This window comes from Rousettus aegyptiacus, unplaced genomic scaffold (assembly GCF_014176215.1).
Source record: "Rousettus aegyptiacus isolate mRouAeg1 unplaced genomic scaffold, mRouAeg1.p scaffold_m13_p_11, whole genome shotgun sequence".
Lineage (NCBI taxonomy): Eukaryota > Metazoa > Chordata > Mammalia > Chiroptera > Pteropodidae > Rousettus > Rousettus aegyptiacus.
This window is the reverse complement of record NW_023416286.1, coordinates 35,943,524-35,954,232: the sequence shown is the minus strand read 5'-3', so window position 1 is coordinate 35,954,232 and position 10,709 is coordinate 35,943,524. Positions and strand designations below refer to the sequence as shown.

General features: G+C 40.5%; 1 pseudogene; it reads right to left on the bottom strand.

Annotated features, from left to right (window-relative positions):
- Positions 1-218: 218 nt before the first annotated feature.
- LOC107504121 lies at positions 219-9,946 on the bottom strand (annotated as a pseudogene).
- Between the last annotated feature and the right edge of the window lie 763 nt (positions 9,947-10,709).

Here is a 10,709-nt window from a genome sequence, read left to right as displayed (position 1 = left end):
GGCACATACATTCTTCACATTCCAACAGATGAAAATAGGATCCTCTAATCTCGCTCCTCAAAGTGTGGTCTGGACCAGCAGCACTGGCATCTTTTCTTTTCTTTTTTTTTAATAAAGAAATTACTTAACAATACAAACTATTAATACATGCACGTAAACTATAAAGTGTTAAGAAATTTAAATATCTAAGTCATAGCGAAGAGGTGGCAATTAAACATTCAGCATCCAGGGTTGACCAGATGATTGAAGGAGACTGCAGCTGATTAGACTCCCACAGTGGAGAAGATATCTTCAGAGGTGAAGGGGGTGCCCAGGTATAAGAGTGTTTCAAGTCCCTTCTCCTCACTGAGGAGTATGAAAGGCACTCCATTTAAGGGGAGGTGTGTAGTCTGGTGCTCTTCAGGCTGGTTGAAAAGCTATTGGGAGGATAGAAGAGAAAGATTTTTTTTTATTTCTGGATCAATGTCATCTGAGGCAGGAACAGAGCTCTTTGCTTCAGTAATCTTCTCAGTCATCTTTTTGGCAGAGAAGTTTGATTTTTTTTGAGGGGTCCTTAGCCTTTACTGACTTTTCTATAGCTCTGTTGACAGTTCCCAAAGCCTTTTTGACAGCTTAAGGTAAAGCTAATGGAGCAGCAAACGTTTTACCAAACCTGTGGTTTTAACACTTGAGATCTTCCACCTAAAGCTTTGACTGAAGGTCCAGACCCAAGCTCCAGCCGGTCCTCAGGATCCACATGGGTGCTGAGTTCTCCATCTTTCCTATCAACAAAGATCAGAGTAGTCGTTCTGCACTAGGTTGAGATCAACAGCCAAACTCCTCCAAGACTGACCTGAGCATCTTCTGGGAGTTTGGTAGAAATGCAAGTTTCAAGTATCTACTAACTCAGAATCTGCGTTTAAACAAGCTCTCCAGGGGATTTGTATGTTGAGAGGCACTGCACTAAATGACACTAATTGACAGACTGGATCTTTTCTTCCTTACTTGGTCCACTGTTATGCTTCCCATATACCTGGCTCTTCCCACATTGCCCCTACCCCCTTTGGTTCCCCTCCTCAGTGCATCATTTTAACCATTTTCTTTCCAATATCCTCAATTCTCTTGCTCCTCTAGTCTCTCTATTTCTGTCTAAAAACTGCCAAAAGTTCACTTTCTCCATTCTTTTTTGTTGTTCTTTGAGCCGCTGGCTTCTACCATGTAACTGATACCTAGTGGGGCCTCCTGTTTGTTGAATCCATACATGCCTTCCTCATCAAACTGCTGTTGAACAAGAAATCTGAACTTAATCTTCTCTTGATTGAGTTATACTCTTTGCCTTTTCTGTTTATCAACTCCCTCCTAACTGAATGCGGGGTGGCAGCGAAATCTGTGCTCTTCATTTATAGATTCAGCTGCTAAAAATAATTTTTGAGAACTGAGCAGTCTTCAGTAGTTAAGCCTAAAGCTTTAACTCAAAGAAAGGTATGCCTCACTTTAAGACAATCAAACACAGACATTTACGCTTCGAAGAAGGAATGCCAGGGTTTGCTTTAAACAATAATTCTTCCACTTAAAAAAAAAAAAAAGACTTCGAAAGGTTTTTAAACTAGTAATCTTCAAAATGACTTTTTAAAATAACATTTTTTTACACCTTGACAAGAGCACAGATATCTTGAAATTCAGGAGAGACATCTTCAGTTTGAGTTACTGTATTTTCTGCGGAATTTAGGAAAAAAGTAGTTTTGGAGCCTGAATTACAAAGAAAATTACCTCAATTCCCCTCCCTCATATTTTGTAGCAGAAACTAAGCAGTTAAGTACTGCTGCTGAAGATCATATTACTTTTTGACTCACATTTCCTAACTGAGGTTTGATTTACAATACTAATTTTCTTGACTTTTAAAAAAGTGATTGTTCATAAAGAAAAGAAATATATTGGACAGAGTCTTCCTTAATGCCAATGGCCAATTATAATTGAGTGGTCTGATTTTTATTCATTTTTCTTAAGCCCGTGATCGCTTGCACACAAACTTTCTTCCCCAATCAATTAGTCTAACCATTCATATCAATATTTTATTTTTAATGGTTGACTACTCATTTCATTAAAAATTTAAGTACATTAGCTCTATGTAAAATGATTCCATTAGGATAGGCTTATTTAAATATTTATAACATGAAAATTAATAAATCTGAGTATAGTATTTGCATTTAGAAAAATCAGGTTTCTGTCAGATATATTGGTCTTAGATGAAATACACTAAATTAACAACCTTGAACATCGCCTTTTTATTGACCTTCTTTACAATAAAATAATGCAAAGGAAATGCTATGAGAACAGGATTACTATCCAACAACTCATTGCTTCTCTTCGTTTCATCCACTAATAACTAGCTTCCTTTCCCTTCTATCTTTCACACTACCTTCCACTCCTATCACCTGGATTCTGATCACTAAATCAGTCTGTCTGAAATCAAAGAAATTAAATGCTGGGTTTGCATAATATTTATTTCCGTTTTATTCAATCTTTTTCTTCTCTATCCCCACTCCCAAATAAAGCCAATGAATCACATAGCGTACATCAAGAGCTTCAGGTGAAACCATTTTCACTGGGCTTCTTCCCCATTGAAGGAGGAGACATAGACCCCATGGGAGTAAAAGCCATTTGTCGTATGTCAGTTCATGAGCATATACAGTCCTAGAATCAGCAAACTTGACAAATCTGTACATTGGTTAGAAAGTGGAAGAATCCAACTAGAGCAAGGCATCTCTGATAAGCTACCAAAAGCTTGAGAATGCCATTTACATCACTCATCAAAATTAACTTGAAATGGATTAAAGACTTAAACTTAAGCTCTGAAAAAAAAAAAAAAAAGACCTTATAAGACTCCTAGAGAAAATATAAGGGAAAAAATTCCTTGAAATTTGTCTTGGCAATGATTTTTTAAACATGATATAAAAAGTATAAGCAACAAAAGTAAAAATAAACAAATGAGACTGTGAAACTAAAAAGCTTCTGCATAGTAAAAAAAAACAATCAACAAATGAAAACATAACTTATGAAATGGGAGAAAATATTTGCTAACCATATATCTGATAAGTGGTCAATATAAAAAACATATAAGGAAGTTAAACAACTCAATAGCAAAAACAAAGCAAAACCAAGAATCCCAAATAATCTTATTAAAAAAATGGGCAAAGGACCTGAGAAGACATTTTCCTAAAGAAAATATAAAAATGGCCAATAAGTGCATGAAAAGTTGCTAAACATCACTAATTAATTATCAGGGGAATGCAAAGCAAAATCACAATGATATATTACCTCACATCTATCAGGGTGACTATTTTCAAAAAGACAATAGATAATAAATGTTGATGAGGATGTGGAGGAAAGGAACCTTTTTACACTGTTTGTATTAATATAAATTGGTATAGCCACTATGAGAACTGGTATGGATGTTCCTCAAAAAATGAAAAATAGAACTTCCATATGATCCAGCAATCCAACTCTGGGTATATATCTAGGGGAAATGAAATGACTGTCTTCAAGAGATATCTTTATTATCCTGTATGTTGCAGCATTATTCATATTAGCCAAGATATGGAAACAACTCAAGTATCCATCTATAGATGAGTTGATAAAGAAAATGTGATACACACACTCACCCATGCACAATAGACTATCATACAACCTTAAAGAAAGGAAAATCCCTCCATTTGTGACAACATGGGTGAACTTGGAAAGCATTATGCTAAGTGAAATAAGCTAGGCAGAGAAAGACAAATACTGCATGGCATCGCTTACATGTGGAATCTATAAAGAAATAAAAGTGCTCCCCCAGTTCTAAAATTATGTATAAAAAAGAGTAGGTCTTTGAAAGAGAAAACCCAGACTAGACTGACAAATAGGTAATACAAAAGTGACCCCATTCTACCCCATAGGGACCCAAATCACACTCCTTAATTTGGAGTTTATATAGAGCTTCAGAATTCTTCTCTACATGCTCTTTTCATCAACCTCTACCAAACGGTCATAATCTGCTCATGAGTTGAAACTTACTTGGCTTCTCTGAAACTTCTCTTCTCAGAGAAGAAACAATTCCTTTCCACTTGGGCAGGGCAAGGCAGGGCAGGGAGAACTGCAGTAATAACTGCCCCGAGCCAGAGGCCTCCACAAGGCATCAGACGTTGGAGGGCAAATTCAAGTTTGAGGCTGAAAGGAAAGAGAAGCCATCAGAACAACAAACACAAGATCATCAAGTTCCTTTGAAATGGAATCTGACTGAAGTCAAACATACAGACACTCTTGTGTTTAGTTCTCAAGAGATAAAGTTGTGTTTGTGATTCTGGTCATCCTTTATAAATTAAGTTCTTCTGGGCCAGTGAAAGAAAGAAAATACTCAAATCCATCCACTGTATTTATTTGATTTTACTGAAAACTTATAAAATTCAGTTGTTCTATTGTAATGCCAATGGCATTACAATATGCATAGTTTTTTCCCGCATATGTACACAGAGGCTATGAATGCATAAACTATACAAAAAGTCTAATGTTTAGAGATAGTGTGTATATTATATACAGCTGAAAAATCCTGGAGTCATCTACTTTAGAGTGTCTCAAAGGGTGATTGACAAACCATCTGTGTCAGAATCTCCTGTGCTGTCTTTTAAAATTCAGAATAGGTGCCCTGCTCCAGACCTGAATCTGTCTCCTCCCCACCTCTTTCAAGCCTGACTCTGGGTCAGTGATGTATTCCTAGTCAGCAGGGAACCTCTCGAAGCAACAATAATATGCTGTGACTCTGGGGACCTAAGTATGTGCTTCTGAGCATAAATGTATTTCATAGGCAAATATAAATGGACTTTAGACTTATCGGTGGTTTTAATATTCTCTTTATCCCTCCCTTCCTCTATCAGCCAATCACGGTTTTAATACGTTTGTGCTGCTTTTCTTCAATAATCCTTTAGGTTTGTAACACATTATGTTTAGCTATGGTGAAGCTTCTAAGAATCATTTCTTCTTATATCTGGACTGTCATATCCTTTTGCAGTTTTCTGTCTGTGCCCTTGATACAATTAAACAGTCTTGATTTTCTGAAATCCAATAATTAAATGGACAAGAATAAGCTATAATAAAAATGAACAAGAGCAATGTTGTGTATTTATACCCTTCTCCTTTCACCTGGAGGCTGCCCACAAATTTAAGCTGATATGATTAAGCAGAAATATAGTGGATCTCTTCATCATTACAGAAAAGCAGGCACTTTGCAGGAATAAATTATGGCACCTGTTTAGTTGCCTTAAAATCACTACCTAAAAGGTATAGATAATAATTGCATAATATACCATAAGTGACAGACCCTGAAGGGAGAATTTCAGAAGTTAAATGGACTAAAGGTCTCAACTTGGTCAGAGCTCTGAGCACAAAGCCTTAATTTGTAGATTCCTCTGAGGGCTGCACATGATAAAAGACTGAGAAGGGGGGCAGTCTTCTAGCATCAGTTCAGGAACAAAAGGTGGAAGGTCCTCATCCTCTGAGGAATTACCTGGATTACCCCGCACAAATGAGGGGGCTGACAGCCTATACGTCAAACAGTCGGCGGCCACAGGATTGAAAAGACGAAGCCAAGCGCCTGAAGATTCTGATTATCCAATGAATTGCGGGGCATAGGGTGATTTTTCTGCTGGATAGCTACTTTTCCTTAGCATAGGCTTTCTCTGTGCTGTCTTTTGGGAAAAGAGCTGTTGTCAAAATATCTGCTAAGGGAAGAATCTTGCAGATTTTAATTTGCTGCAAGTTGTTACATGCCACCCTCAAGTAAGAATTTATCATAGCTCTTCTGTAGGAGTAAGGAGTAGGAGATCCAGGTAACCTGTGTGGTGCGGCTGAGAAAAAGCTATGTAGCCAGAGATGGTGAGGATTCTGCTTTCCTATGACTGCCTTGGTAGATAGGAGAGTCATCTCTCTGGTTCCAGAACCCCCCCACAGATACCTAATCCACAGATGTTCAAGTCCCTTGTATAAAATGGTGCAGTATTTGCATATAACCTATGCACATCTTCCCTATACTTTAAATTATCTCTAGATTACTTATAATACCTGATACAATGTAAATGCTATGTAAAGATGTGGTACACTGTGTTGTTTTGGGAATAATGACAAAAAAATGTCTGTGCAAATTCACTACAGACACAGCCATCGTGAGCCTAACTGCATAGTACATGTCAGCAACAATGCAACATTCTTTCCCAAATATTTTCCATCCTTAGTTGGTTGATCTGATGAGGCTGCAAGCCCTGCTTTGAGCTATGTAGGTGGCAGATGCGGATAAAAGAATCAGAAGACCTAGCCTGTTATCTAGGCGAGAAACCATAAGCCTCAGCATGGTGAAAGATGACAGTCACTGAGCACTTTCCATGTTACCTGCATATAACCTACGCACAGAAGAAGTTACTGTGGTAGCAGTTTTTTAATATTACTACTATTACTGCTACTGCTACTACTACTACTACTACTACTAATAACATATAAGCATCTAATATTATCTGTCATAATCCCCACAAGAAGCCCATGAGGTTCACATGATTATCTCTATTATATAGAAAAGGAAATTGTAGTTTAGGGAATTAATTCTCTTCATCAAGGTCACATGGCCTGATTCCAAAGACTCTGCTTGTAACTCCTGTTCTATATGTCTTAAATTTTCAGTGGATGATGGTACTTTAAACTCACAGTAGCTTTATGTGGTAGGTGGTATTATATCCCTTAATTTATAGATGAGGAAATGGAGGTTTAGAGAGTTTAGGTGCGGGGTTGCCTGCAGGGAGACACCTCAGAAGTGATAGCTTCAGGAATCATGCCCAGGTCTATCTGATGATAAAGCCAGTTCCTTGATAGATAACAATGGAAAGGGTGGGTAGGTGACTTTCCATTGGTGGGCAGGATGAACTTCAGGACAACAGCAAACATTGCTGAGACCTGTGTGGGCAGACTCTGACACAGGGACCTGCCTGATGGCACCTCAGCCTGGAGCTACAGCTGTGTAGACAAGACTCTCATACTATAAGCAGGGTGTGTATATTCAGACGAAAAAGAATCGAGTGACAAAACGCATGACTCAGACAATAATGGGTGGTCAGGAAGGCAAAAGAAATCAGTGCGAGCCAAAGTGGTTGGGGAAGTTTCCTGGAGGAAGGAATTCGAGATGCATAAAAAATATGGTTATATTTGGAGAAGCAAAAAATTATTTAATACTTTTATCCAATACCTCCAAATGTTCTTAACATGCTAGATATGATAGGGAGGCTGAAGAAATATGAAATTTATTTTCTAGTCTTAAATGGCTTAGAGTCTAGTTGGTGAAGTAGAACATACAGGAAGAGACAGTGATCAATACTAGCCAATATCCAATTAAGGGCTGAATTATGTTCCATTATCTCTAAGTACTATAGAGTTTCAGAGGAAGAGAAATCAGTAATGGGTGGAATGGTTAAGAAAGGCTTTCTGCAGGAGCTGGGACTTGAGCTGTGCCTTAGAGGATGCAGAAGCTAGACAGAGGGTGTCACAGCAGTAAATGAGTGGAACTGGGAGAGGACATGGTATGTTCAGGAGTCGCCGAACAGTGGAGCAGAGAGGGATGATGACGAGCCTCCATAGCATCTTCATATTTGGGGGCTGAGATTAACTGGGTCCCTCAGAGCTACCCAAAGAACTTAAGAATTAAGGTTGCTACCCTATGAGTTAAACTATAAAACTTGCTCATAGTGGATCTGCAAACATCTAAGAAAGACTCAGCAATACTGGGGACCCGAACTATTGTTTCTTCATCTCTAAAGATAAGAAAAGAAATAATTGGCCATGGAGCTAGGAGCATTATGGAATGAGTGTCCATGTTGCCTATGTCAGCATTGTCCAGGGAGACTAGTGTGTCCCAGCCCAGGTTGTCCACTCTCAGTGGCTGGTGTATTTCTCATTTTGAACCACAGGAGCCTCTGTGAGGTGAGTTATTTCCTAAGAGAGGCCTCTATTCTCCCAGGTGAGGTGGCCAAACCTCCAACTCTTATAATAGAGCCCATATTGTGGCAAAATAGCCCCATAAGGCCACTCTGTGGGCACATGCTGTCAGCTGCCTGGCTCTCCCGCAAACCCCCAGGCTGTTGCATGTGCCTCGCTGGTTGGGCACTGCTCAACTCCAGGAGTGTCATCACCCACAACCCTGCACAAAGTGCACCTGGCAACCCTGTGCAACCTCTTAAATGAATTTCCTTTTAAAGTTCAGCGAATACATTCCGGAAGCCTTTAGGAATTCTCAGTGCCAAAGAACGAGGAGGGCTAAGTTCTAGCCCCTTTCTGGGCCCATCTGGGCTCTGGGAGCTGAATAAATTCAGTCACTGGATCAAGAACCACGTGTTAACAGGGAATTAGTTCTGCTTCGCCACCAGCATGAGGGAAATACTCTGCATTCCCTCCTATCTTCATCAGAGCCCTGGTTCTGGCAACTGTCAGAAAATCATTAGTGTCCCCAGCCTGGCCCACGAAAGAGACGAGATTGTGGGATCTCGTCTGCAGATCCTTGAAAATTCCAGGCTGTGCTTATCTGACCTGACATTGACCTCATGTTGGAGATAGTCTGGTTTCCTTGGTGGCAGTTTTGTGCCAGAAAATGCTTCTGTGTTATAAATGACCGGCTAACCCTGCTGGGCAGAGCAGGTATCCTGGTGTCAAGGTTTAGGAAATGGCCCCAGGAACCTCGAATGGAAATGAGGATAGGCCTGACAAAGAGGTGGTGGCTTCTGAGACCTCTGGGGTCTTCTACAGAAGATAGGCTCTCTGTGCAAGTGGTAGGAGAAACGCACACATCTGAGCGAGGGCACGATGCACGGCACCTCATCAATGATCTGTTTCTCCTCAGTGGAGGGAAGCCAGAGCCCTTTCAGGTCGGATAATCCAGCTTGATGTGTTAGGGGTCTGGGACCTCAAGAGGAAGAGAGCAGAGGCTGGGAACTTTAAAACAAGGGATGGAAATTGTGTGTGTGTGTGTGTGTGTGTGTGTGTGTGTGCGCGCGCGCGCACGCGCGTGCGCGTGCTTGCACACATGTTGCATTGGGGTGGCTAGGATAAAAAAGGGTAAAAGATTTCTATTGAATGCTGAAGCTGTTTGGGAACAGGGGAGATTGTATATAACATGGAGTTTCTCCACCCGAATTCAAAATTGTAGAGAGAAAGATACAATCAACAGTTGGACGTCCTTATAACAAGCTAGTGAATGTGGGTGTGGGTCTGCAGCCTAACAGCGGTGCAAACTTTTCTGCTCTGAAATGCCGGCATGGACATTCCCCACCTGTGGAGCTCAGCAGGCCTTCCTGCAGGGCGAGACCTCTCTGCTGGCACCAGAGCCCAGGATGGATCCGCTCTGCCTACAGGCAGATCTGGTACAAGAACCAGGAAGAGCTGAGCCACACAGGCCCACAGTCTTTTCATAGTACACTAAACTAGACAACTGACATCTTGCCGAGACTGAGGGGGCGGATAGAGGCGAAGGGGTTACCTTAAAAGAAATTCCTTCTCATGGAAGTGCAAACTCAGGGGGAAAAGTACTTCCCTCCCTTAATAATGCAACAGATAGAATCTACAGTTATTGCACTGTAAATTTTTTCTCATCTGCGATGGATCTAAACTCACCAGAAGCAGGTACCTCTGCGTGTCCCATGTACTTCCAAGACAGGCATTGGTGGTACTGCTGTCGCCAGACTTGGTTTTCCAAGCTCAGAGAGGCCTGTACGTTGCAATAGTGCAGCATGAGTAATGGGGTGAGAAGAAGAAAGTACCCATGCAGGTGAAGAGTGGACCTCCTGTGCTTCCTGAGTGCTCCTCTCATCTCCAACGGGAACGTCAGCTCTTTGAGAGCAAGTGCAAGCACGGTCCTTCTCAGAACGGGTGGTTTAGTGACATGGTCCCCATCTGTCCCCATGTGTCTGAAAACTGGCAGAACTAAAGAATAACTGTGACCATTCCTACCAGTCCTGATCTCAGAGATAATTGCAATCATTAAATTCCACAGCTGGAAGTTTACCTCGTTCAATCTCCTGCCCTCTGAAGAGCTCCCTCAAGAAGGCAGGGGGTGAGAGATGGGGAAATTGGACTGAAGAGGGTCAAAGGTATAAACATCCAGTTATAAAATAAATAAGTTCTTGGATGTGATGTACAGCATGGTGACTGTAGTTAACAATACTGTACTGTTTACTTGAAAGTTGCCAAGAGTATGGGTCTTAAAAGTTCTCATTATAAGAAAATAAACTGTAACTTTGTATGGTGATAGGTGTTAACTAGACTTACTGTGGTGATCATTTTATAATATATACATATGTCAAATCGGTCCTTTGTACATCTAAAACTAATATAATGGTATGTGTCAAATATTTATCAATAAAACTGGGATTTTTTTTTTTAAACTTCCACCAATCTTTTTCACATAGTTGTTTGCATAGCTTCTGTTTTCCATACCTGTCCGCCCGCCCCCCCCCCCCCCCGCCCCCTTAGTAGCTACACTGAGTCCCGTATTAGTTTTTGGACTGTAATCTCAATTAGCTGAATGCTTTGTGGCAAGATTGAATTTAATTTCATCTTAAGCTTAACTGATGCCTTAATCCTTCTTTTAAAATGCCTGTGATATTACAACTCTTTCTAAAATATGCTAAAGGAGTTAGGCTCTTCTTGCTGAGCCACTGTAGTGG